The sequence below is a fragment of the Mobula birostris genome, chromosome 2, assembly GCF_030028105.1.
Source record: "Mobula birostris isolate sMobBir1 chromosome 2, sMobBir1.hap1, whole genome shotgun sequence".
In the NCBI taxonomy this organism is placed as follows: Eukaryota; Metazoa; Chordata; class Chondrichthyes; order Myliobatiformes; family Myliobatidae; genus Mobula; species Mobula birostris.
Window position 1 is genome coordinate 70,460,087 of NC_092371.1, and position 25,945 is coordinate 70,486,031.

The following is a 25,945-nucleotide window of genomic DNA, read 5'->3' on the forward strand; positions in this document are numbered from 1 at the left end:
TCTTATAAAGCTCAGCATTATCTCCTTGTTTTCACATTCTGTTTCCTTTGAAATGAATGCCAACATTGCATTTGCCTTCCTTACCACAGACTCAACCTGCAAATTAACCTTCTGGGAGTCTTGCGTGAGGACTTCTAAGTCCCTCGGCAGCTTTGATGTTTGAACCTTCTCCCCATTTAGCTAATAGTCCACACTATTGTTCCTTTTACCAAAGTCCACTGTTGTACATTTCCCAACACTATTCCATCTGAGCAAACTCGAGGAAATCTGTAGGTGCTGGAAATTCAAGCAACACACATAAAAAATACTGGTGAATGCAGCAGGCCAGGCAGCATCTATAAGAAGAGGTACAGTCGACATTTCGGGCTGACACCCTTCGTCAGGCTTCCAATTCTTCCAATTTGTTTAAATCCTGCATTTGCATTGCTTCCTCAGCACTACCTACACTTTCACCTATCTTCATATCATCTGCAAACTTTGGCACAAAGCCATCAATTCCACTATCTAAGTCATGACAATGTGAAAAGTAGTGGTCCCAATACTGACCTTTGAGGAACACCATATGTCTCTGGCAGCCAACCAGAAAGGGCCCCCTTTATTCCCACTTGCTGCCTCCTGCCTGTCAGCCATTCCTCTATCCATGCCAGTATCTTCCCTGTAATGCCATGGGATTTTATCTTGTTAAGCAGCCACTTGTGTGGCACCTTATCAAATGCCTTCTGAATGACATCCATTGCCTCTCTTTTGTCCGTACTGCTTGTGACTTGCTCGAAGAACTAACAGATTTGTCAGGCAAGATTTCCCTTTACAGAAGCCAGGCTGACTTTGATTTATTTTATCATTAATCTTCAAATACCCAAAACCTCATCCTTAATAATAGACTCCAACACTTTCCCAACCAGTGAGGTTAGGTTAACTGGCCTATAATTTTCTTTCTTTTGCCTTCCTTCCTCCTGGACCATGCCAGAATCAAGTGATTCTTGATGCATCTGCTATCTCTTCAGCAACATCTTTCAGAACTCTGGGATGTAGTCCATCTGTTCCAGGTGACTTATCCACTTTAAGACCTTTCAGTTTGCCTAGCATTTTTTCCTTTGTAATAGCAATGGTATTCATGGACCTCTGGCACACAGTTAGTGTCTTCCACAGTGAAGACTGATGCAAAGTACCCATTAAGTTTATCTGCCATTTTTTTGTCCCCCAGTACTATCTCACCAGCAACATTTTCCAGTGGTTCAATATCAACTCTCACCTCCATTTTACTCTTTAAATAACTGAAAATCTTTTAGTATCATGCTTTATATTGTTGGCTAGTTGCCCTCATAGTTCATCTTTTCCGTTCTTATGGCGTTTTTTGGTTGCAATCATCCAATTTCCCACTCACTTTAGCTACCTTATCTGCCCTTTCCTTGGCTTTTAATGCAGTGTTAAACTTCTCTTGTCAGCCACGGTTGCCTCCCTCTGCCATTTGAAAACCTTTTCTGTAGGATATATCTATTCTGCACCTTATGAACTGTCCCCAGAAACTTCAGCCATCTCTGCTCTAGCATCATTCCCTCCAATATCCCTCTTCAATCCACCTACGCAAGCTCCCCTCCCATGCCTCTGTAATTCCTTTTATTCCATTGCGATACTGATACATGTGACTTAGGCTGCTCCTTCTCAAATTGCAGTATGAATTCAATCATATTATGATCACTGACTCCTGAGGGCTCCTTTACCTTAAGCTCCCTAATGAAATCTGGATTATTACACAACACCCAATCTAAGATGGTTTTACCCCGAGTGGGCTCAAGCACAGCTGCTCTAAAAAGGCATCTCGTAGGCATTCAATAAATTCTATCTCTTGCGATCCAACACTAACTTAATTTTCCCAATCCTCTTACATATTTTCTTTTTCTTTCCGTCATTGTATATGTACCACAATTTCAATTGTGATATTACCCTTATTACATGCCCTTTCCAGCTCCCTTTGCAATCTCAACCCCACATCTTGCCTATGTCACCTCTTCCGAAAGATGTAAATCCATCTCTTACCAACAGAGCCACACCACTGCCAATGCCTCCCTGCCTGTCCTTTCGATGCAAAGTATATCCTTTGATATTAAACTCCCAACTATGACCTTCTTTCAGCTTTGACTCGGTGATGCTCACAACGTCATATTGACCAATCTTGAACTGCGACACGAGTTCATCCACATTATTCCGAATACTACGTGCACTTAAATGCAGCACCTTCAGTCTTGCATTCTTCGCCCTTTTGAATTTTGCCTCTGAGGTACAATTTAACTGTTTGCACTGTCTGCATTTGTATCCAGTCATTGGCTTGCACTTCCTTACGTTCATGTCATACCCATCATCTACTTGCTAACTTGCTGGCTCATCCTCAGCTCTGATCATACTGGTTCCCATCCCCTGCCATATTAGTTTAAACTACTCCCAACAGCTCTAGCAAACCTGCCTGCAAGGATGTTGGTTCCCCCTTGGATTCAAGTGCAACCCAACCCTTTTGTACGGATCACACCTGCCCCAGAAGAGGACCCAATGATGCAGAAATCCGAATCCCTGCCCCTTTTCCAAAATTATCTGTTACTTCATTTTATTCCTATCCTCACTGTCAACACAAACTTGTGGAGCCATACACAGTCATCTGTAGTCTGTAGAGCTCAATACAGGAAACGCTGCTATACTGGGGGTGGGGGGGGGGTGAAGTTTCTGTTCCTAGAAAATGGTCCTTATCATGATTTTTCATTACACGAAGCCACATCTATGAATGTGTCAAGAAATGAGTTGAACAAGTCTATAAATTTATTTTTTTCAACTAAGTTCCATGAAATCTAATTATATTCCGTTTCTCGAAATTTTAAATAGTGATTTGTGAATTCTGTAATGTCTGATTTCTGTAACCCAAGTGACCATAATGCGGGGTCTCTTGTACAGACTTTCTCAACTTTAGATGGCTCTTCTTCCCTTTGTTTGCAGTAGAACCAGCCAGTTCTATCTGCCTTTTTATTTTTTGGCCTTGTTTCATCTTCCCTTGCATGATCTTGTTATTTGGGCATGTCCTGCAACTTTGCTTTTAGAAGTACATTACACAGAAAAGAAGCTTAAACTGATCTTAATGGCCCTTTAATTGCCATATTAAATCACTTGGTCTAGCCCCAGTTAACAAAGATATTTCCATTGTTCCACCCAACCTCCACCTTCCCCCCACCCCTTTTCTGCTACCCAAACTAACTAGTTTTCTGTCTTCCCAGTTCAGTTGAACGGTGCTGGGCCTGAAAAATTAATTGTTTCTCTTTCTACAGATTCTACCTAAACTGCTGAATCTTTCCAGCATCTTCTGTTTTTAATGCAGATCTGATTTTTACTCTTACAATCAGTAACTATGCGGCCATTTGAGGAATTATTGTGTGCTTTAGGAGGTGGAAATACAGTAAATTTCCTTTTTTTGTGATAAATGAAATTATTGGCAGCTTCATTTGCCATTTATACATAAAAGATCCAAAACAAGTTATAGTTTATACGAAAGATTGGGTACAATTATGTAGACTATTAAGATTAACAATTCAATTCAAGTTGAACTGTCATTTAACCATATTAGAATACTCATGGATATAGCCAAACAAGACAGCATTACCATGGGGGTCAAGGTGTAAAGATACACTGCCAGCAGTCACACACAGTAAGCATGCACAAAGTCACAATCAAGTTATGTCCTGAGGTCCACCTCCCCCCTCCCCCCCCCGCCACTTCATAGTATAAAAAATCTTCAGACCACGGCCCACTAATATCATCTGTTGACTGGCCACCCAATGCCCATTAATATTATCTGTCGACTGGCCACCTGATGCCCACGAATATCATCTGTCGACTGGCCACCCGATGCCCACTAGACAGCACTGTGGCTTTCAGGCCCAGTCCTCTCATATACAAGCACATATAGAATATTATTAAAAACACAACCAGACAAATGTATATATAAATAGTCCAGATCCCTCCGATCATTTTAAAACTTCAGTTGCCACAACCGTGCTACACCACTCCCAATAGAGCGCAGTGGCTCGGACGCCTCTCCTGGCGGCTGAAAAGCAAGCAACCCCACAGCTTGTGGCCCGAGTCCATTGAGTGTCACTTAAAAAAACTTGCATGCCACAACAGAGCTTGTCTTCTGCCGAGGGAAACCCTGGGAGGGTAGCTTCGACTCTGTTCTGGACATCATACCACACTGCCCCAGGTGAAGTGCAACAGCTTTGTCTCCTCACTCCAGGTGGCTGCTAACAAGCATCACCGTGGCTTCAGGCCTAATCCTCGATGCGATAAATCAGCAAATTGAAGTTGCGGCATACCAGATTAATAACTACTAGAGAAGATCTACATCAGGGGTTCTTGACATTTTTTTATGCCATGGATCAATACTGTTCAGCAAGGGATCTGTGGACCCTCGTTGGGAACTCCTGATCTACATAAAGTCTCTCATGAAGGCAATGTTTATCATCAAGGATTTCCACTATCCAGGCCTCGCCACTTTCTCGCAGCTGCCGGCAGGCAGGAGGTCTCAAAGCCTGAAATCTTGCACCACCAGGTTCAGGAACAGCTACTTTCCTTCATCCAATTGATTCTTGAACCAACCTGCATAGCCCTAATCACTACCTCAGTATAGCAGTACTTCCATCACTAATGATGGTACCTTCACTTGCATCTCTATCATTTCCTGTACATCTACCCTCACCCCACCATAACAGGGATAGGGTTCCCCTTTTCCTTAACTACCACTCCACAAGCCTCTGCATCAAGCACATCATTCTGCATAACATCTGCCATCTCCAATGGGATCCTACCACAAAACACATCTTTTCCTTCCACCGCACTTCTCAGCTTTTCATAGGGACCGCTCTCTGGTGACTCCTTTGTCCATTCCCAATCATCTCCCTCCTGGCACTTGACCTTGCGTATGGCAAGAGCTACACCTGCCCCTACACCACCTCTCTCACTACCATTCAGGGCCCCAAACAGCTCACCTGCAAGTCTCTCGGAGTCATCTATTGTATCCAGTGCTCCTGGTGCAGTCTCCTGTATACATCAGAGAGACTGGATGTAGATTGGGGGATCACTTTGAGCACTTTCAGTACCCAGTGGCTACCCATTTCAATTCAATTTCCCATTCTCACATGTCTCTCCATGGTTTTCTCTAATGCCATGATGAGGCCAAATTCAGGTTGGAGGAGCAACACATATTCGGACTGGGTAGCCTCCAACCTGATGGCGTGACTATCAATTTCTCCAACTTCTGGTAATTTCTCTCCTCTCCTCCCTTTTTCTATTCCATTTCTGTTTACTCTCATTCCTTGTCCTCTGCTCCCCTGCCCATCTCCTCCCTCTGGTTCCCCTCCTCCTTCCCTTTCTTCCATGATCCACTGCCCTCTCCTGTTGGGTTTCTTCTGTATTCCCTCCCCCCACTTGATCTCATCTATCACCTGCCAGCTTGTACTCCTTCCTCTCCACCCCCCCCCCCCCCCCACCACCCACCTTCTTACTCTGGCTTCTGTCCGTTTCCTTTCCAGTCATGATGAAGGATCTCAGCCTGAAATGTCAACTGTTTATTCTCCTCCATAGAAGCTGCCTTACTTGCTGAGTTTCTCCTTCATTTTGTGTGTGTTGCTTACTATACCCACTGTAGCACTGATTTAGTGCTACAGTGGGTTTTTTAAAGTATAATTTTTTTCCCTCTTTTGAATGCTACTTATCTGATGCTGTGTGTAAGAGAAAACCAAGCTCCTTAAAGAAAGTACGTTTCCTATTTTGTATGGCCCTGTTTGTTTTTTTTTTAGGTGTTTCAGTCTACCTTTGAATCAAATGCAGTCATCATTTTTTACAATGTTTTGTGAAATTATGCACTATCCAGTAAAATTAGTGCTTGGGTTTTATGACTTGCCATATTTTTAAAAAAAGTTCAGGATAATGAAGCACTTCATTCTTCATCGCTTTATACTTATGACTGAGGCCAAGCACAGCTCCAATGCCATATTTATGTTTGCGGACAACGCCATTGTTATTGGCCAAATCAAATGTGATGATGGATAGGAGGGAGATTGAAAATCTTGCTGCCTGGTGGCACAACATCCTTTCGCTCAATGTCAACACGACCAAGTAACTGATTATTGACTACAGGAGGAGGAAATCGGGGGTCCATACACCAGTCTTCATCGGGTGATCAGAGGTGGAGAGGGTTGGCAACTTTAAATTCCTTGGCGGTATCATTTCAGAGGATCTGTCATGGGTCCAGCACCCGTTATCATGAAGAAAGCAAACAATGCCTCTACTTTCATAGAAGTTGGCGGACAATCGGCATGTCATCTAAAATTTTGACAAACATCTGTAGGTGTGTGGTGAAGAGTATACTGACTGGTTGCATCACAGTCTGGTACGGAAACGCCAATTCCCTTTAAAGAAAAAGCCTACAAAAAGTTGTGATACAACCTAGCCCATCCTGGGTAAAACCCTCCCATCAAGGAGCCCTATTGTAGGAGAGTGGCATCCATCAACAAGGAACCCCACCACCCGGGCTATGCTCTCTTTCACTGCTGCCATTAGGAAGGAGGTACAGGAGCCACAAGACCCACACCACCAGGTTCAGGAACAGTTATTACCCCTCAACATCAGGCTTTTGAACCAGGGGATAACCTTACTGAACTTCACTCACCTCATCACTTAACTGTTCCCACAATCTATATGCACTCTCTTCACAAACAAGAGAATCTGCAGATGCTGGAAATCCAAGCAGCACACACAAAATGCTGGAGGAACTCAGCAGGCCAGCCAACATGTATGGGGGAAAAAAAAATACAGTTGATGCACATCGACTGTACTTTTTTCCATAGATGCCATCTGACCTGCTGAGTTTTATTTCCATCTTTGTATTTTCACAGTTGTCTTTTTCACATGGGTTGTTTGTCCGTCTTGGTGGGAGTGATTTTCATTGATTTTATTGAGTTTCTTTGTGTTTACTGTGAGTGCCCACAGGAAAATGAATCTTGGTTGTGTATGGTGATAATAAATTTACTTTACTTCAAAAAGGGTGCCTATTCTCAAGGCATGACATCAGAAAGCTGGAAAAAATTTATAACTGAACTTGTATGATGTTCCACATTTGTAACTCTCTCATCCTTTTTTAAACTGTTATATTTGTTACTGATTTTGGGCTTCAATATGGAAATATTTATGTGAAAAAAATGTGAAATAATGATTTCAGTACTACACTTTACTCAGTTTTCTTTCTGAGCAAAACAAATGAAGACACAGCCAGCAGTAGAAAACAGGAATAATTGAGAGTTTCAATGGGATTTGGCTGCTTAAGGTCACGATTTTCCCCAAAACCACTGCGACTGATTTAGCAGTTGTAGTTCGTACCACTTTTTATTTCCACTGTGAAAAGAAAAGACTGAGGGCATAGGTGGAAGGGCAGGGGTGTCTTGCCACATCTGTAATATTTCGTGCATTTCAGGTCACTATGTTTATGAGAAGGATGTGATTGTATTGGAAAAGATGCAGGGGACATTCATCGGTATGTTGCCTGGAATGGAGCGTTTGAGTTGTGAGGAAAGCCCTCTATAAACTAGGTTTGCTTCCTTCCAAATGGAGGGGGCCGAGAGGGAACCTGATAGAAGAATGCAAAAATCTCATATGCTTAGCGTGGATAATAGGGGATACCTTATTTTATCCCACCCCGCCCAACGTATGTAAAACCTAGGGATAGATTTAAGGCACGTGGTAAGAGACATAGAGTGTAAGAGGATTTTTTTTTTTTACCCAGAGAAGGTTGTTGCAATCTGGAACATGCTGCCTGAGTGGATGTAGAAGCAGAAACTCTTAATATTCTGGATAAGCTTTTAAAACACTGAGTTATAAAAGACTAAAGAATGAAAATATATTACTGATGGTTGGCATGAACAGGGTGGGCTGAAAGTTCTGTTTTCTGTTCTATGGCTCAAAAAATAGTAAAATTTAAATGAAGAAAAAAATAAAAGAACATCAGAAGCTGAAGACACAGCACAGAAACTAAAGTATTGAAGTGTGATTTTGTATTTTCCATGTCAGGAAATCAGTTAACTGTAAGAGAAAAGAGGAATCTGATAAAGACACAAAGAGATCTGAAATCAATGTTAGTCATTACTAAGCATGCTGATCTGCTGGAGGGCAAGCATAGGGAGATATAACGTATTTTGGATGAGTGAAAAATTGATAGAACTGGTACCAGAAACGCCAACAGCGATTAATCTGATCCTGATTGCAACTAGGCTATCTGAGGGAAGAGATAAAATTGCAGAGCCCCTGGCTTTAATACCTCAAGTATTATCTATACTGGGGGCAGCCCGCATGTGTCGCCATGCTTCTGGCACCAACATACCATGCCAGCAACTTACTAAACCGTACGTACTGGAAAGATGAAAGGAAACCAGAGTACCCAGAGGAAACCTACATGGTCATGGGGAAAATGTACTCTTACACACAGCAGTGGGAATTTAAACCAATGTTGGCACTGTAAAATGTTGTGTTGTCTGCTGTGTTACCATGTTGCTGTATGTTATAGAAATGATCAAGGGCAGTGAACAGTCACTTGGACAAATATGAATCGGTAAGAGCAAACTACTGAACTAGTACTAGCAAATCTGATAATGTTACTTTATCAAAAAACAGGCATTCAAGTAAGAAATATTGTTGAAGCATATGAACATAAAATGTATTGATAAGGGGTATTGTAGGCTGATCAAATTTGTACTCAATGGCATTATATTGGATGTACATGTAGCACATTGTTGGGAATAACAAGAAACAGTTGTGATGGAAGATTTTTTTTTTTATTTCAGACCTGAAGAAAGTATATATTGAGATTCCTGAATAGGTTGGTGGAGGTACTTCTGCTTGATGTAGATTAATGATTTGATTTGATGCTCAAAGTACAATTTCAAACTTTGCAGATGACACTAAACTTTGGAGGTAGAGTGAACTGCATGGAGAATCGCAGTAGTCTTTGGGGAGACGATGACAGGCTGGTAGAAAGGTGGATGAAATTTAGTGTTCAAAAAATCAATTTGCATTTTGGTAGAAAGAATAAAAGGCAATATTAGCTAGATGTCACAAGGTAGGTTGAGAACCTAGCTTTTGTATATTAAAAAAAACCATACTAGATCTTGAGCTTTCAATGGGGAGAGACTAAAAGAACAAAGAGGTCATGAATATTTGTGTAACATTTGGTACTATCAGTTGGAGTATTGTGTATAGTTCTGGGTACTTTTTAAGGAAGATGCTAGGATGCAGATTTACTAAAACATAAGGGAGAGACATAAGTAGAAAGGTTGTAGAGTTTGGGGTGTTTTTTTTCTCGTAATAGAGGAGGTTGCAAAGGAAGATCCACAGTTTTCAGAATTATGAAGGGTGTGAATAGAATACATAAGGCAAAACTGTTCTTGTTCATGGAGGTGTCAAGAACCAAGATTTTGAATCTAAGTGAAATGAACCTTGACATAATAACATTTAGGAATATTTAGGGTCTCAAATACAGTGTTAGCAGTTGTGGTGGAGGCACATTTAGGAATGAGATTCAGTTGGGAGCTTGGTATGCAAACGAAAGAGAATTCCAAATGGTTCAGACACTGCAGCAGAGACGATATGGCTTGCTTTGGTACAGTAGCTGTTCTGTAATTTTGAAGAATTACCTTTTGTAACTGGTTTGGTTGAAGTGGTTACCTGTTTTGGTTGTTTTTCATTACATAATAGATTTGTAATCTAACTTTTTTTTTGCGCGTCGCACCAGACAGTCAGCCATTCTTGTCTGGCGCGTGGTGTCAGGAATGGTCTCCTTTCAGATTAAACGGGTCATGATATGAACGTTCCTGACTCAACCCTTTTTTTTTTTACGAGGCCGAGTGGCTCGATGCTCAACGCTCAACCCAGCACGGATGGAAAGCGTACTTGGTGGCCCGACTTGGATTCGAACTCGGGAGCCTTCGCTCCGGTGTCTGGCACTGATCCCATTGCGCCATTAGCCGGCCAATCTAACTGAAGCAATCCTCAAATGTACACCTATCTTATTTTGTGTCTTTGGAAGAAAGATATAATTGTGCTTTCATCATCATCTCTGAGCAATTTGAGCACCCAGCTTACTGATGCACATTTCAAACAATAGCCTAGAAGCTGTCCAATAATGCTGGTATGTCAAATGTTTGCAAGCTTTTCCTTTTCAGTGGTTAACATATAATATTGAAGATATTAACTGAGCTAGTTGAACTCAACATTTTTTTGGAAGATTATTTTCTGCAGAGTTCTAAGTGTTTTTTCAGCTGTTGACACTTGCAATTTTCATTTTAAGTATGCTGTCACCAATTGGGATCAAATGGAGCTTTTGTACAAACAAATTCTTGATTTAAGAAATGCCTTCCCCAACTCCCTACCCCTCCCTAACCCTCTGGTTTACCATAACTGTATTTGGTGGGGTGGGGGATGTTAAAAGGGAAGAAAACTGCTTGCAAAGACAGGACGCCATTGTTTTATTTCCATAGTACTAAAACAACATTCAATTTTTATTGCAAAAGGAATCTTAACCAGTGTCGTACATCTCTTTATACAGTGGATGACCCTAACAAATAAATCCACAACTGCAAGCCAGGACTGTTTTGGTGAACTTTTGACATTGTTGCATATGGTTTAACTAGATTCAAAACTTGTCATAGGCTTGTTCATTAATCTAGCCAGCAACTTATTTTCCCATGTTTGCTGTAAAAATGTTCCTGCACTTGAGGAATAGTGAAAGATTTAAAAAAAACTAAATTCGCCAGAAGAATTGAAACTTGTTGGAAATCAATGTGTAAGAGTTGTCTATGCTTCTCTTGAGTTGAGAAGGAGAAAGTTGCTGAAGGTCTTGTTGCTATACTACAGTCAATAGTTTCTGGTGGAATGGCAGATTATGGTTCTTGGATAAAAATGCAATTGGGATGAGTTCTGTTGCACACTTTTTGTTGAAGTGGATGTTGACCATTACTATCTAGGGCTTCTGGCACTTGTGAATTAATGGTATCCAAAAGAGAAGAAAGAATGTTTCTGCAGTTTTCAAGTGTTCTTGTTTTGGTGGAGTAGAAGAAGAAATATAATCTATAGAGCATTATCTGCACTTCTGAGGCTTTGGAATATGTTTTTGCAATTCTGAATAATTCTAAGTTGAGACTTTGCTTTGTAAGCATGCTCTTTATCAAATGGGATGTGACAGTTTAGCTAAAAATGAAGTGTGGCTACAAGATTTCAAGTCCTTGTTGGATGACGTTTATGTGATTTGAATTCTTAAAAGTTTGGTTTCAAAGTAACAACTGATGTTTGGGACTTGTTTATAAAATTCAACAAACTAACTGAATATTCTATATTATTGTAATTGAGTTTTAATTTAATTACAGGATCCACACATCACTGGCAAAGCTGGTATTATTGAAGATCCACAATTGATCCAGAACTGAGGAAGTTGCATGTAGACAAGACCAGGTAAGGATGGTGGATTTCTTTCCCCCAAGGATGCCTACCATGGTTTTTCACAAACGTTCAGTGGTCTAATGGTTACTGATACTTGCTAATTATTAAATATAAAATGTTTTTTCACTTAATTTTAAATTACCTAGCTTCTGTGGTGGGAATTGAAGTGTGGTGCAAGCCATTGGATTTAACCACCATGCAACTATAACTGAATTGGTTTAGAATTCCCATATTGGTATGGGGCTCTTTTGCCACTGAAGGACCACAAAATATCTGCTGTCCTCAAGCATCCCTGCCAGGAATTATGGTGTATTCTTCCTGGAGCTTCCAAAAATTAACAACTAAAAAGAGACTCTGGAATGGTGAACCAGGATTAATGTAATTAAAAATGACCAGGATTAATGTGATTAAAAATGACCAAAGTATGTATGCAGTATACAACCCTGAGATTTGTCAGTTACATATTTACAATCTCTTTGTCTACATCTGAGGTAGGTTAGTACTGCCAGATGTTATAATCATTGCCATCTTCAGGTAAGAAGATGACTAATTCTGGTAACTTTTGAGAGTGTGCCTGTTGATACCATCAAATACGTGGACCACCTCACAGCAAAGGCAGCCCTCAGAGATGAAATTTACCAAGCCTTCCAGTGTGCAGCTTGGCCTTTGGCTGAAGAAAAGAGTCTAAAGATCAAGTTCTCAAGCTCAACACAAAACTTGTGGGTTGTATGCAGATGTGATTTTTGCATTCCTGTTTTCTTTTGAGATTTGGGGTACCTAGCAGGTATTGTAGTGCACTACATTGTAGGAATACTGCAATCCGTTTGGTAGTTGGGGGATGGGAGGGGAGGGTTGACAATGCCAGGATTGAGGCCCTAGAGCACTCTTGGAACTGATGAGTAGACCACACTATTTGTATGCTCCTTTCTGAAATTTATAATGGGAAGAAAGTACTAAGTGAATAGAAGAAAAGATTTTAAACGCAAACAACAGGAATTCTGCAGATGCTGGAAATTCAAGCAACACACATCAAAGTTGCTGGTGAACGCAGCAGGCCAGGCAGCATCTGTAGGAAGAGGTGCAGTCGACGTTTCAGGCCGGGACCCTTCATCAGAAGAAAAGATTGATGTATTTCCTGAAAAACTTTTTTGTGGGGGGTGGTGATGGGCAAAGAATTTTGTATCTTCATTGATTCTTGGAAATCCATGGCCCATATCTGCTCAAAATGAAAGGACCATGCAGTATGTCACATGAACCCCAAGCACATGGAAGCCCACGTAAGTCGGGGAAAGGAGTGTAGCAATTCTCAACTACCCACTCATCTTTTGCCTTGTCTGTAGTCAAGTCTGCAGGTCTCACATTGGCTTGATCTGTCAATGCAAAACCAAAATTAAAGTGAAAACAGGTAATCTTTGATGCTGAGTGAATACCTGAGAAGGCAAAAAATGGAGACATTTTTGAAACAAAAAATAGCCGTAGGACCCTTATATTCTGAACTTAGAACAAATAATAAGAAAAAAAAGTAAATTTGAAACTATCCTCCATCCTTCCATTGGCCCTTGTTCTGTGTCCTAGAATTAAGGCATTTGCTTTCAAAATCATCTGCATTGCTCTTATAATTTCCTGACACTCCCATTATCATAATATTTTAGCTCCATATTTCCTTTCCAGATAGCATAACCACATCCTTTTTTCCCTTTACCACTTCCTTGACTTTGATTTCAGGTAATGCATTTATAGAATCATCATCTGTTCTTGGATATCTAAATGCATCACCTTGCACATGTTTGCCTATGTAGGCTTTAGAATTTCCCTCCTCTCTTAGTTGTCAGCCTCAAAATGAAGTACCCTGACTTGTCTTCTAGCTAAACCCTAGTTGGTCTGGTAAATTTTCTTTTGTTTATATGGTCACTTTCTACCCCAGCCTGTAGGAATAAGTCAACAGTTACAAAAAAAGCATGCAAAGTGGCAGCTGATTATTATATTTTGTTTTCTTAAATTCAGTTCCATTGATGTTAATAAGACCTGATTTTTGGAAATGAAATAGTGTGAATATGAAGTTATTAACATTTATCCCAGATGACTGGAGAGAAATTTCTGCCTTTTATGATGGTATCTGTTAATGTGCTAATGAGAGTTGGTTGTGCAGGTACTTGCTGTGATATTCTCTGACGAAACTGTATTGCTATACTGATAATTGCTGGTCCTGATAGAATAACTAGCCAAGCAGTTATTTCTCAATCTAAAAATTGGCCATACGGGCACTGCTGTTTGGTTTCTTTCAGCACTTCCACCCTTTCACTTGGAGAATATCAGCTTTTCCAGGCTGTCTTTGCAAGCTGACACCTGAAATGTGTGACTTCAGGTCATTGTTGAACTTGTTTTTTTGCTCATATCATCTAGCTGTTTGTGAAACTGCAACATTTCCTTGTTACCAGAATCCTCACCTACAAAACTTGCTTCAGTGTTGTTTTGCTAGCCTCCCAATTTAAACTTTCCACAAGGCTCCACTTTTGCAACTTGTGTCCACTATCTTTCTGTGCTCCAGCATTAAGTTTGCATTGTGTTTTCAATTACACTCAAATGTTACTTTATTGGGTACGTCCTTCTGCTGTTGTAACCCATCCACTTCAAGTTTCAGCGTGTTGTGAATTCATAAATTTTTTTCTACTGTTGTAATGCGTGGTTATGAGTGATTGTTGCCCTCCTGTCAGCTTGAACCAGTCTGGCCGTTCTCTGATTTCTCTCATTAACAAGACAATTTGGCCACAGAACTGCTGCTCAGTATTTTTCTTGGTTTTCTCACCATTCTCTGTAAACTCTGGAGACTGTTTTGTGTGAAAATCCCAGGAGATCAGCAGTTTCTGAGACACTCAAACCACCCCATCTGGCATCAACAGTCATTCCACAGTCGAAGTCACTTAGATCACATTTTTTTCCCCATTCTGATGTTTGGTCTGAATATCAACTGAATCTCTTCACCATGTCTGCATGCTTTTATGCATGGAGTTGTTGCCACATGATTGGTTGTTTAGATATTTGCATTAACGAGATGTACCTAATAAAGTGCCACTGAGTGTATATTCATGGCACTGTAGGTTTTCATGCACATATTTCATACACTTTTTAATTTCTCTCCCAATTTGATAAATTGCTGTTTTTCAAATTTTTGGAATTCATTGTACATTTTTTTTTGCTTTCCAACTACAATCCTTCTTTCAAAAGTAACAAAGTGACCTGATCTTTGATTGTGCCTTTGCCTAACCTCCAAGGTTTTCAATTTGCTAGCCCTACCCTTGACTACGTCCATTGTTCGTTATACCTTTGTGTTGTGAATTGTAGTGCACCATGTCTTCCTGCATATCTGGTTTCAAATTTGGAAAGGATTTGGGTGCTGGAGAATATGGAATGATCTCTAAACTGATAAGGTATACCCCTGGGAAGATAAAGCAGGATCAGAGCTGATGTCCTTAGAAAAGCAAAGGCTGAAAGGGGACCTGATGAAAATGAAAACAACAGGAATTCTGCAGATGCTGGAAATTCAAGCAACACACATAAAAGTTGCTGGTGAACGCAGCAGGCCAGGCAGCATCTCTAGGAAGAGGTGCAGCCTGGCCTGCTGCATTCACCAGCAACTTTTATGGGTGTTGTCTGATGAAAATGATTAAGGTTCTGAATTGACCTGATATTTTCACTTTCTAGGAGGAGGTTTCATGACTTAAAAATAGACGTTTTTCAAAGTTTGCGAGAAGCTAACGCTCACATGGTAGGCAGTGACTGAACAGCCCCATTAGCAATCTCATTAGGGGCCTTTCAGCTCAGTATGGCAGTGTGCAGTACGACAGTGTTCATGTGGCCGAGTCCATTCTCAGTTTTTCATGCGGGATAGGGGAGGTCGTTGATAATTGGTAGCACTGTATTGCGCAGAAGGAAGGATGGTAGGCTGATGAGCATGAATTGTGTGTTCCGAGCATTGAATGGACTCACCCAACCGGGCTGTGACGTCAGCTTCTCCCCCCTGAATTACCTCCCAAAATTCCCCTTGTTCATCGCCAACTGACTTATGGGAAAGAACAAACTCTACTTGTGTAGTAAGAAATTAGAGGGAAATTTTCAATCTAAAGAAGGAATATTTATGTGCTGCAACTCAGCTGCTCAATCTAGAGTCTTAAAGAAAACCGCCTGGAAGAACTGTAGAACAAAATTGAACAGTATGTTTCCTCCCTTTCAACACAAGTGTATGATTGGGTGAGGAACCCTTTCTCTGAATCTTCTGCTCAGCCTGAGAATTTGACTATGAGAGAAGAAGAACTCTGTGTGATTCAAGTTTGACCCAGAATTAAGTATTTGTGCAGTAAAAAAAAAACAAGCACTGGTTTCACATGCTACGCCCATATATGAGCCTGATCATGTCACTTAGCTAGAAAATGTTTTTTCAAAGTCTTGTGTAAAATTGTCTTAGGCTATATCTTTATTTGTATTGCTTTGGCTTATACATTTAGTAACTTTACTATTCAGTATTGTCAATAAATTTTCATGTTGTAAATAGCATAAATTAAAATCAATTTACAACTTCTATTTACATTAAATCAACTGAGCCTACCTTCAGAAAGACTAAATCCCATTTTGGCTTAAGCCAGTTATTTAACAGAAATTTATTATGTTTGCCTTATTGAGTTTTTAAAATTTATGAAGGAGAAAAAGATTAATTTAAAGAAAAGGAATCTACTTGTTTTTTTTTTAAAAAGTTTGGCCAAAAATTCAATCTCAACTCAAAAGAGCATTGACAATTACTTTAGGATTATTATATCTACAACTTACTGATCATGCTAAGGTACCGTGAGCTGTAGATTTAATAATTTTTAATTTTTAATTTTTCCCTGAGACCTGGAAATTATTTCAAGGGTTCCTCCAGGGCAAAATGGTTGCACAAGGCTGTTCTAGGATGATGGCCACATGCTAGTTACAATAGAATACAAGTAAATTTACCTGAAGGTTGATTAGAATATGGAACTCAAAGTATATGAAGTCACTGGTGTGGCTACATTGGAGGGGCAAGCTGGATGCACATGCCTGAGAAAGTAGGATATGTTAATAAGTTTAATTGAGTGGAGAGGTATTTATGCTCCACAGTGACACCACCTCAGATCTCTGTGGCCAGATGACATTTACTGTGCAGTGAATCTTTGAGGGCTTTTGAGATGCACATTGGATTTTCTGCTGTTCCTTAAATCTGGTTGGATTATTCAATTGACTTTATTTCTTCCACCCTTCACATACATGAGGAATAAAAAATCTTTTCTTTATGTCTGTCAAAATGTGCAATCATAGTAATTTATAATAAATAGAACAGTCAATGTAATATAGAGTACAGTCAAATCATCGTGAGTTCATCAGTCTGATGGCCTGTTGGAAGAAGCTTTCTGGAGCCTGTTGGTCCTGGCTTTTATGCCGTTTCCCAGATGGTAGGGGCTGGAATAGATTGTAGTTGGAGTGACTCGGGTCCCCAATGATCCTACAGGCCCTGTCCTTGTAAATGTCCAGAATCATGGGAAGTTCTCAAATACACATGCGCAGGGCTATCCTCTCTGCAGAGTACTACAATTAAGGGAGGTACAGTTCCCATACCAGGCAGTGATGCTCTCAATTGTGTCCCTGTAGAAAGTTTTTAGGATTTGGGGGCCCATTACCAAACCTCCTCAACCATCAGATGTGAAAGAGGCGCTGTTGTGCCTTTTTCACCACACAGTTGGTGTGTACAGAGCACGTGAGGTCCTTAGTGATGTGGATGCCGAGGGACTTGAAGCTGTTTGCCCTCTCAACCCCAGATCCATTGATGTCAATAGGGGTTAGCCCATCTCCATTCCTTCTGTAATCCACAATCAGCTCCTTTGTTTTTGTGACAATGAGGGAGAGGTTGTTTTCTTGACCCCACTGTGTCAGAGAGAGATGATAAGTGGGCTATTCTGCTTGAGTTTTGAAGCTTTTGGTGCAGTGTTGTAGCAGTGGCATTGCTGGATGTTACAGAAACAATGCTAATCTTTGAATAAAGCATTTCCCTCCTTTTTCTCCATTTTAGATCTGAACCACAAAGGATAAAGTAGTCTTCAAAAGTTAGTTCTAGAAAAAGTATAATAATTTATTTGCTATCTTATTAAAGACTAGCAAATTTTTATTGTAGAAAAACAAGTCCACTCCTGAATAAGGAAAACGGATACTGTACAAAGATTGACACCCTCTGCCCCAACAGCAATTCATTATTCAAAAAGTTAATGCATTTGAGGTTATAGTTCACTGTAAAGGTAGTTTAAGCCAAAATTTTCAGAGTTGGAGAAAAATGGTCGAGAATTGTCGCAATAGAAAATTCGAGGACAAAATGGGGACTGAAAAAAGCCTTTGGACTTACTAGCTGAAATTTTAAGTGTGGTGCAGAGGAGTAGAAGAATTGAGAAATGTAGTGCTGCGTGTATGGAGGATAGATGCAACATTGTTTATTCACTCTTACTCAACTATCTGCAATCTCACCTACTTTATTTTAAATCGTTTTCACCCCTTCATCAGTTTGCTGCATTAATTATAGCCCACTCCATATGGCACTGAGTCATGAGTACTTTGCCGCCTGACTTTTGAAGTCCTGCTTTTGTTTGCAGTGTTCTATTTTGGTTCAAAGTCTTTTGAAGAACCTGTTTCATGTTTTTCATTCCCAGAATTCTATGTGGATAAAGCATTATAATAATTAACTCAAAATGGGAGGGAGCTATTCTGACCCAAGCATTGTTTGCTGCTATCTGAGTATCATCTGACTGAAATATAGTTATTGCATGGTGTCAGCCAAAGAGTTAAAGGTTTGTGAGCTGTAGCAGTGGTTTTTGTTGAACTAAAAGAACTTGCCAGTGTTACAGTTTTTTACTGTTTCAGTGTTACCAGGGGAATACTCTTGAGAACAAAATGTTCCTGGTATCATTTTTTTTTTTGAAAACTGTTTAATTATAACTTTTGCAGAGTTTCTCATCATTTTGAAAGATAAGTGTTTCTGCTGATAGGTGTAATGAAAATTCCAAGATTTAAGTGGCTTTAGAATGCTGGTTGAATGCATATAAATTGCTGGCAGGATTTTGGTGATTCATGCCATATGAAATTTCTCTGATGGTCTACCTTACAGCTGTATTAAATCACCAGAGTCCCTGATGAAGATAATTTGTTACAGCTTTTAAAATTGAAACCATATTTGCTTTTTTGCAGTGGGTGGAAAAAAAGTAAAAAAAAAATCAGTTTAATCAAATCAATGTATTTGCACTCCTCATATTTATAAATATGATAATATTATGGAAGATTATTGCAGAGTGACACCAGCTTGAGTTGAGGCTAACGTGAACCCAAGTTTACAAAATAATTTATTTTACAAATGTTAAGTATCAGCAGTGTTGAAAAAAAAACATTTTCTTTCTTTTTAACCTTCAAGGCAATTGATGAAAATTGAAATTTATAGTAACTAGCTAAATTCTTAAAGATATTGAATATAAAAACCAAGCAATGAATAAACCTTGTGATAGCCATCTTTTACATGAAGCTATTTTTCTGATCGTAGTGCATTCCAGAGGGCTTTGCAGTTAGAATATTTTAATTTATTCTTCAGAATTTTGGCATTATTGACAAGACCAGTATTTATTGTTCGTCTGTAGTTGCCCCTAAGAAGATGGTGATGAGCTAATTTCTCAAACCTTACCATAGAAATACTCCTGTAATACTTTTGGGAGGGAACAAGAATTTGGTCTCAGCAGTGATAAAGAGGCTGTGATTCTATTTCCAAGTTAGAATGGCCCTGTGATTTGGAGGTTAGCATGGTCAGATTTGAAAGTTGCTGTTATGTGTATTGTCTCAGTGTTGTTAGTTTAGGTCTCTGGTAATTTAGCCATCGCACTTTGAATAATCTTGATGTGTAGCAACAATTTCATTGTAAGAAGCAAAATAAGATCTGGTGATTATTCGCTCAGTTTTGCATTGTCTTGAACAAGCTCAAGACTGAAATATTAGAGAAAATGGGTGATCAAGATTTTGTGGTAGCTGGCAATCCCAGATGAAAAGAATTTGCTTGCAAGCATTTTGGACTGTACAAGTGAAGACACAAGAGACTGCAGATGCTGAAATCTAGAACATTTGCTGGAGGAATACAACAGGTCAAACAAACATTTGTGGGGAGAAAGAAATTGTTGACTTTTTATCAAAACTCTACATCAGGACTCATTAAATGATGTTTGCTATGTCAAACCTCATGGAGCATGCAGTGGCAGCAGACATGAATGCCACACTTTAAAAACCCAGGAACTTGTACGCTGCCCTGAGTGAACCACAGGCCAAATCATGGAACAAGTTTGTTGATGCATCTTCTGGAAGTTCAAAGGGGAAAATTGGTAGATTAGAAAGCAATAGCCTATCTGCTGTCTTGGTGGCTTCCCCATGGGGTAAAAAATGCCTCTCAACCTTTGGGTTTACTGTGTCATGGAACCAGCATGCCATTGTTATCAGCACATATGTCCTGACTAGGGAAGTAATAGCAAACAGGAGGAAATCTGCAGATGCTGGAATTTCAAGCAACACACATAAAAGTCACCAGCAACTTTTATGGAAGTATAGAGAAGGCCTAAGAGGGAGTCTGCTGCAATATTCAGGATTCTGATTGCTCGAGTCATACCCTATAGAAATGGACCCGTTCAGCCCCCCTCATCCATACTGACTGATGCTTAATAATGTTAATCTAATTTACCCAAGTAAAGGGCTACATCCCCCACTCCAGACACCTTTTAAATTCAACTTTATCTGTCTCTACCACTTTTGGCCACTTATTTCAGATGTCTGCTACCTTTGTTGGCGGGAAAAAGCTACCCTCAGATCTTTTAAATTCCCTCCTCTCATCTTAAACCTGTGTCCTCTAGTGCTAGACTCTCCCACCCTGAGGAAAAAGTCCACAGGCAGGAGAGGAATGGAAAACCAACATGCTTGCATCTTCCTCTTGGTTATAAGTTTAGAATGGTTTTATCATAACCAATAGGGTATTTTGTTTCAAAGTTAAGTGCATGACTCAACCGCCTACCTTTATTCCTATATCATGATCTGAACAGGTGACTGCAAGGATATCCATGTAACCATGTCACCACTGCAGCTGATTGTTGGTTTAATAGCCTATCCACCTATTATCTCCATGAAGACATAACACTAAGGCACAATAGGAACAGAATTAGGCATTGAGCCTATCAAATCTGCTCTGCCATTTAATCATAGCTGATTTATTTTCTCTCTCAACCCCATTCTCTGCCTTCTCTCAAAAACCTTTGACATCCTTACTAATCAAGAACCTGAAACTACAATTGCAATGGAAATACTGTTGCAAGAGAACTTATGCCATAGGACTTGAGGATCTTGTAATGGAGGATTTACAAAGTAATTATTTTGCCATTGACCATCAGGAACAGACTGTGTCCATAGCGCCTCATAGATACTGAAGTTCATGATAAGTAGCATTTGTTGAAAAATCTGGAAAGTTACAAACAAAACTACAGATGCAAGAGATCTGAAATTAAATAGAAAAAGTTGTGGATACCTAGCAGGCGAGGCAGCACCGATATAGAGGGAAATGGAGACTATATTTCCTTTTATCATAAATATATAGGGATTGGCATCAGCCATCATTCGGATTGTGTTGAACTTGTCATAGACTTCAGTTTGGTCAGTCCCTCAGAATTATGGAGGATCCTCCTCAGATATAATTGCAAAATATACCACCAGACTTCTAAACAGAACTATGAAAACTGTAGACAGATTCAGAGTCCAAAATCTTGAGTGAAAAATTAGAACTTATCTTGAAATAGACATAAAGGACTTGATGTAGCAACATTAGGCAAAATGGGGTTGTACTGATTGAAATGTGAACGAACTTTGTGAATTCACTCTGTTACATACACTTATCAAGTTTGTATTGAGCTGCTTAATGCAGTGAAGTACTTGATTTAAATTAAGTTGGTTATTTTATACAGTTGGGTAATGTATCCTCTATTTCAGCAGGTGAAAGCTTCAAGTAAGCTATCACTACTGCTGCAGCGATTTGAAGGATGAAGTGTGAATTAAATGAGAGATTACTGAAACTAAATTCAAGTCTGTGCACTATTGATTTTGTGCACCCTTCCACTGAGTGCTTGAATTCCAGACCTTTTGTACTTTTTTGATTGCTTCAGTAGCAATTAGGTTAATGATTTATTATGAAATCTGCTCTTCCAATTTTAATTCAATAATCTTCTTGTAGGGAAAGTGTATCCATTTGAAATTGTTGGGCCACTCTTACCATATGACGAATACCGTTCTGTAAGGTGTACGGTAGCATAGTGGTTAGCGTAAAGCTTTACAGTGCCTGTGACCCAGGTTCAGTTCCTGTCATTGTCTGTCAGGAATTTGTGCATTCTCTCCATGAACACAATTTCTTCCAGGTCTCCAATTTCCTCCCACATTCCAAAGATGCACGGGCTAGTAGATGAATTGATCACGTGGGTGTAACTGGGCAGCATGGGCCCGTTGGGGGGAAGGGCCTGTTACTGTGCTGTACCTGTAAATAAAAAAACAAATAATTATGTGTGAGTGCATGCTACGCATATGAAAACTTGATTATTATTGAGTAATATGGCAGATTAAAACAGATCCAAGTTGCTCACCAATTAATGAGTGTAGTTTATTTTAAAGCTCATTAAAGCTATGTTGTCATGAAAGCCAGGAGTTTTAATTGAAGTTCAGGTCTCGGCCTGAAACGTCGACTGCACCTCTTCCTAGAGATGTTGCCTGGCCTGCTGCATTTACCAGCAACTTTGATGTGTGTTGCTTGTAAATAAGTGATTTGTGCTGAAATTGGCAGAAGTTGTATCGTATATCCTTTGCAAATATGATCTTTAGATTGAAATATATACACAAACTCTTCTGTAAATTAGTGGCCCACACAAATGGTGATCTTCAAGCTGTTCCTGCATTACAAATGCTCAGTTTATGGACACCTGTACATGCAAACTCTCATAAGATTATTAAATTCAGAAGTCTGACGTGCGTAGAATTATACGGCACAGAAGCAGGCCCTTTGGCCCAACTCATCCATGCAAACCAAGGTTCCTTGCTGAGCTGGTCGCATTTGCTTGCATTTGGTCCACGTCTCTTCCTGTCCATGTACATAAAATGCCTTTTAAATGGTGTAATTTTATGTGCCTTACCATTTCCTCTAGCCGCTCGTTCAATATGCCCACTTTGTGAAGAAAAAGTCAAGAAGCTGTCAGATCCCCTTTAAATCTTGCCTCTCACCTTCAAATTCAGGTACATTAAAACATACAGTGAAATGCATTGTTTGTATTAGCAACCAACACACCAAAGGAGGTGTTGGGGGCAAGTGCTGCCATGCGAGTGCCAACCACAGCATGCCCACAATGCTCAGCAGAATGACACGAGCAGCAACAACAACAGAACAAAACAAGACAACAGCAAAAAAAAAAGCCCCTTTCGTACTCCTTCACAGACACAGACAGGCCTTCTACTTTTAGATTCCCCTTCCTTGCGGGGTCGTGGTGGGGGGGATAGTTTGGAAAGAAAGGCTGTGATTATCCACCTTATTTGTGCCGCTCGCAATTTTATAAATCTCGATAAGCTCTCTCTTCAACTTCTTTTGTCCAAGGAAAACAATCCTAGTCTTGACATAACTTGAGTCCTCCAGTTCTGGCAACATTCTTGTGAATCTTTTCTGCACCCTCTTTATCTTAATCACCTCCTTCCTGTAGTATGCCAACCAGCAGAGCGCACAGTCGTTCAGATGTGGTTTCATCAATGTCATATACAGCTGTAACGTGATTTCCTAACCTTGGTACTCAATGTCCTGTCTGAACGCATGCATGCCAAAATCTGCCTTCATCATCATGTCTACATGTATCGCCACTTTTGGGGAACTATGGACAAGTTACAAATGGCAAACTAGTTTCCTCTTTCTCCTCGCTTTATTTTCCTTGCTTATCGGTCTTGTGTATTTGTGCGGCTATTCATTGCCATTTGTCGTTTCTCTCCGTGCCTTGTGGCACATCAGTCTGCAACCTTTGTTGTTTGCTTAGCATTTGTCTTGTTTTTTATGAGGCCGAGTTGCTAGCTCGATACTCATCCCAGCACAAATGGAATGTGTGTGTAAAGCTCCGCTATATTGGCTCCTATATATCTAGGGAAAATCCCGCCCGGCGCCCGCCTGGACGCCTCCTGCTGGTCGGTTGCCATGCAAATCAGTCCCAAACATCAATCATCAGCCAGCACACACAGTACGTTTTACCAAGTACACTTTATAGATATCACTAAGTATGAAATTAATATAAATTCGATACAGGAAAAGAAGTAATGGAAAAAGGCGCCAGACTTATCAAAGTTCAAGTTCTTCGTGCACAAGTTGGAGCTCAGAAAGTTCCTTGGGACCACCCGGACCCCGTCGAGTCACGGCTCGGGACCACCCGGACCCCGCTGAGTCGTGGCTTGGGACCACCCGGACCCCATCGAGTCGCAGCTCGGGACCACCTGGAGTGATTGACCGGAGCCTTTCCGCACGTCTGTCGTCCTCCCCGTCTCTCCTCCGACTCCCTGCCAAAAACCCCGTTCCCACTCATATGAGACAGCATTATCATCCCAAGAACAATAACATGGACACCCATTGGCTAATAGCACCCTGCTGTCTGTATTAACCCAGGCAAATGTCTAGCTAGAGACTTTCTCAGCACTTAACATAACATAGAAGCAATTTTAATCCACCTACGCAGCAATTTAAAAGATTAACATAACAAAGAAGCCATTTTAAATTTAGCATCCAAAGAAGAGACCCCGTACATGTCCAAGGAGCTAGCCAGGTTCAAACTTGGGACCACTTGCCCACCTCTGCCACTACACCACTGGCTGGCCGTTCATTACAGTGCTGTGTATTATTGAGTGGTTTTTTTTTTTGGAGTATTTTCTGACTTGCAGACAAAATCAACTTATGGATGTCTGAAACAAAACTAATTTGTTATCTGGGGATGTCTTTGCAAGAAAATTATGAATTTTCTTTATTACATCTGTTCCAATTTGCTTTAGAAATAGAAAGAATAAATTGTTTAGAAGAACTAGAAATAACTTGCTGCCTACTACGTCACTGATTTTTATTTCCAATCTCTCTCCATTACTAGAATTCTTCAATCCAGATAACATCCTGATGGTTCTCTGCATTCGCTCTAGTGCAATCACATTTTCCTATCGTGTGGTGAGTAGAACTGCACATAATATTCTAAATATGGTCTAACCAACCAAAAGTTGCAAGACATCACCCCAACTTTTATATTCTATGTCCAACCAATGAATGCAAGCATGCTCTGACTTTTTCACCACCCAATTATTTTGCCACTTCCAGGGAACAATAGACTTGAACCCCAAGGTTCCTTTGTTTGTCAACATTCCTTGTGTTCTGTCTCTTGATGAAGACCGTTAGATATAAAAGCAGAACCAGGCTATTTGGCCCATTGAGTCTATGCCATCATTTCATTATGACTGATCCACTTCCCTCTCAATATGATTCCTGCCCTCGGCTTCCAAAATGCATCACCTACACTTGTTGGAATTCAGTTCCATCTGTCAAACCCTCTTCTTATACCATAGCCTTAGGCAATCTTCTCCACTATCGACAATACCACCAGCTTCATGTCATCTTACGTTTGCTAATCATAGCACCTAAATTCATATTCATGTCACTAATATACTATATATATCATAAACAATATTCGTAGTACTGATTCCTGAGGTATGCCATTCCTCAGACTTTTAATCAGCAAAGCATCTCTCTGACACTGCAACCATTCTCCCCCCTCCCCCCCACCAAGCCACTTTGGATTCAGGTAGGTAGCTTGCCTTTGATCCCTTGTGCATTTACCTTAAGCTTACTGTGTGGGTTGTCAAATGCCTTTTATTTTGTACTCCCACCAGTCCCTGTTATGTCTTCATAATATGGCATCCAGAATTGTACAGAATACTCAAATTCAATATACATTCAGGATAATCCAATTTGAATTACTGTATTATTTTTTATTTTAATATAGACCTTAGTGTCGAGTTTGTCTTTGTAATATCTTATTTATTGCAGTCCTACGTGATAGTTAATCATGTTCTATATTAAGACAAGATTCTGCAGATGCTGAAAATATTGAGCAATGCGTACAAAATATTGGAGGAGCTCAGGTCAGGCAGCATCTATGGAATAGAAAGGTCACCCTTTCAGGCTGAAACATTTAATGTGTGTTGCAGTTTTGATATTACTCTTATTTGCTCTGTCCTCAAAGAACTTAGTGAAATTGGTTACAAAAATCTCCTTTTGAAATCAATATTGAAAATTGGGGTAGGTGGGAATATG

The 25,945-nt window shown here is 40.1% G+C and overlaps 1 protein-coding gene across 7 annotated transcripts in view; it reads left to right on the forward strand.

Moving 5' to 3' along the window:
* The window catches only part of LOC140187428 (nuclear receptor coactivator 3-like), a 227,932-nt gene that overhangs the window by 24,905 nt on the left and 177,082 nt on the right, over nt 1–25,945 (forward strand). For 4 of the 7 annotated variants that reach the window (XM_072242752.1, XM_072242823.1, XM_072242775.1 and 1 more), the window contains exons 2-3: nt 11,445–11,529; nt 24,732–24,805. The gene's annotated coding sequence lies outside the window, so the exon portion shown is untranslated. Of the gene's footprint in view, nt 1–9,902; nt 10,211–11,444; nt 11,530–24,731; nt 24,806–25,945 lie in introns of those variants that run through there. The other 3 variants (XM_072242768.1, XM_072242790.1, XM_072242760.1) reach the window with 2 other exon arrangements.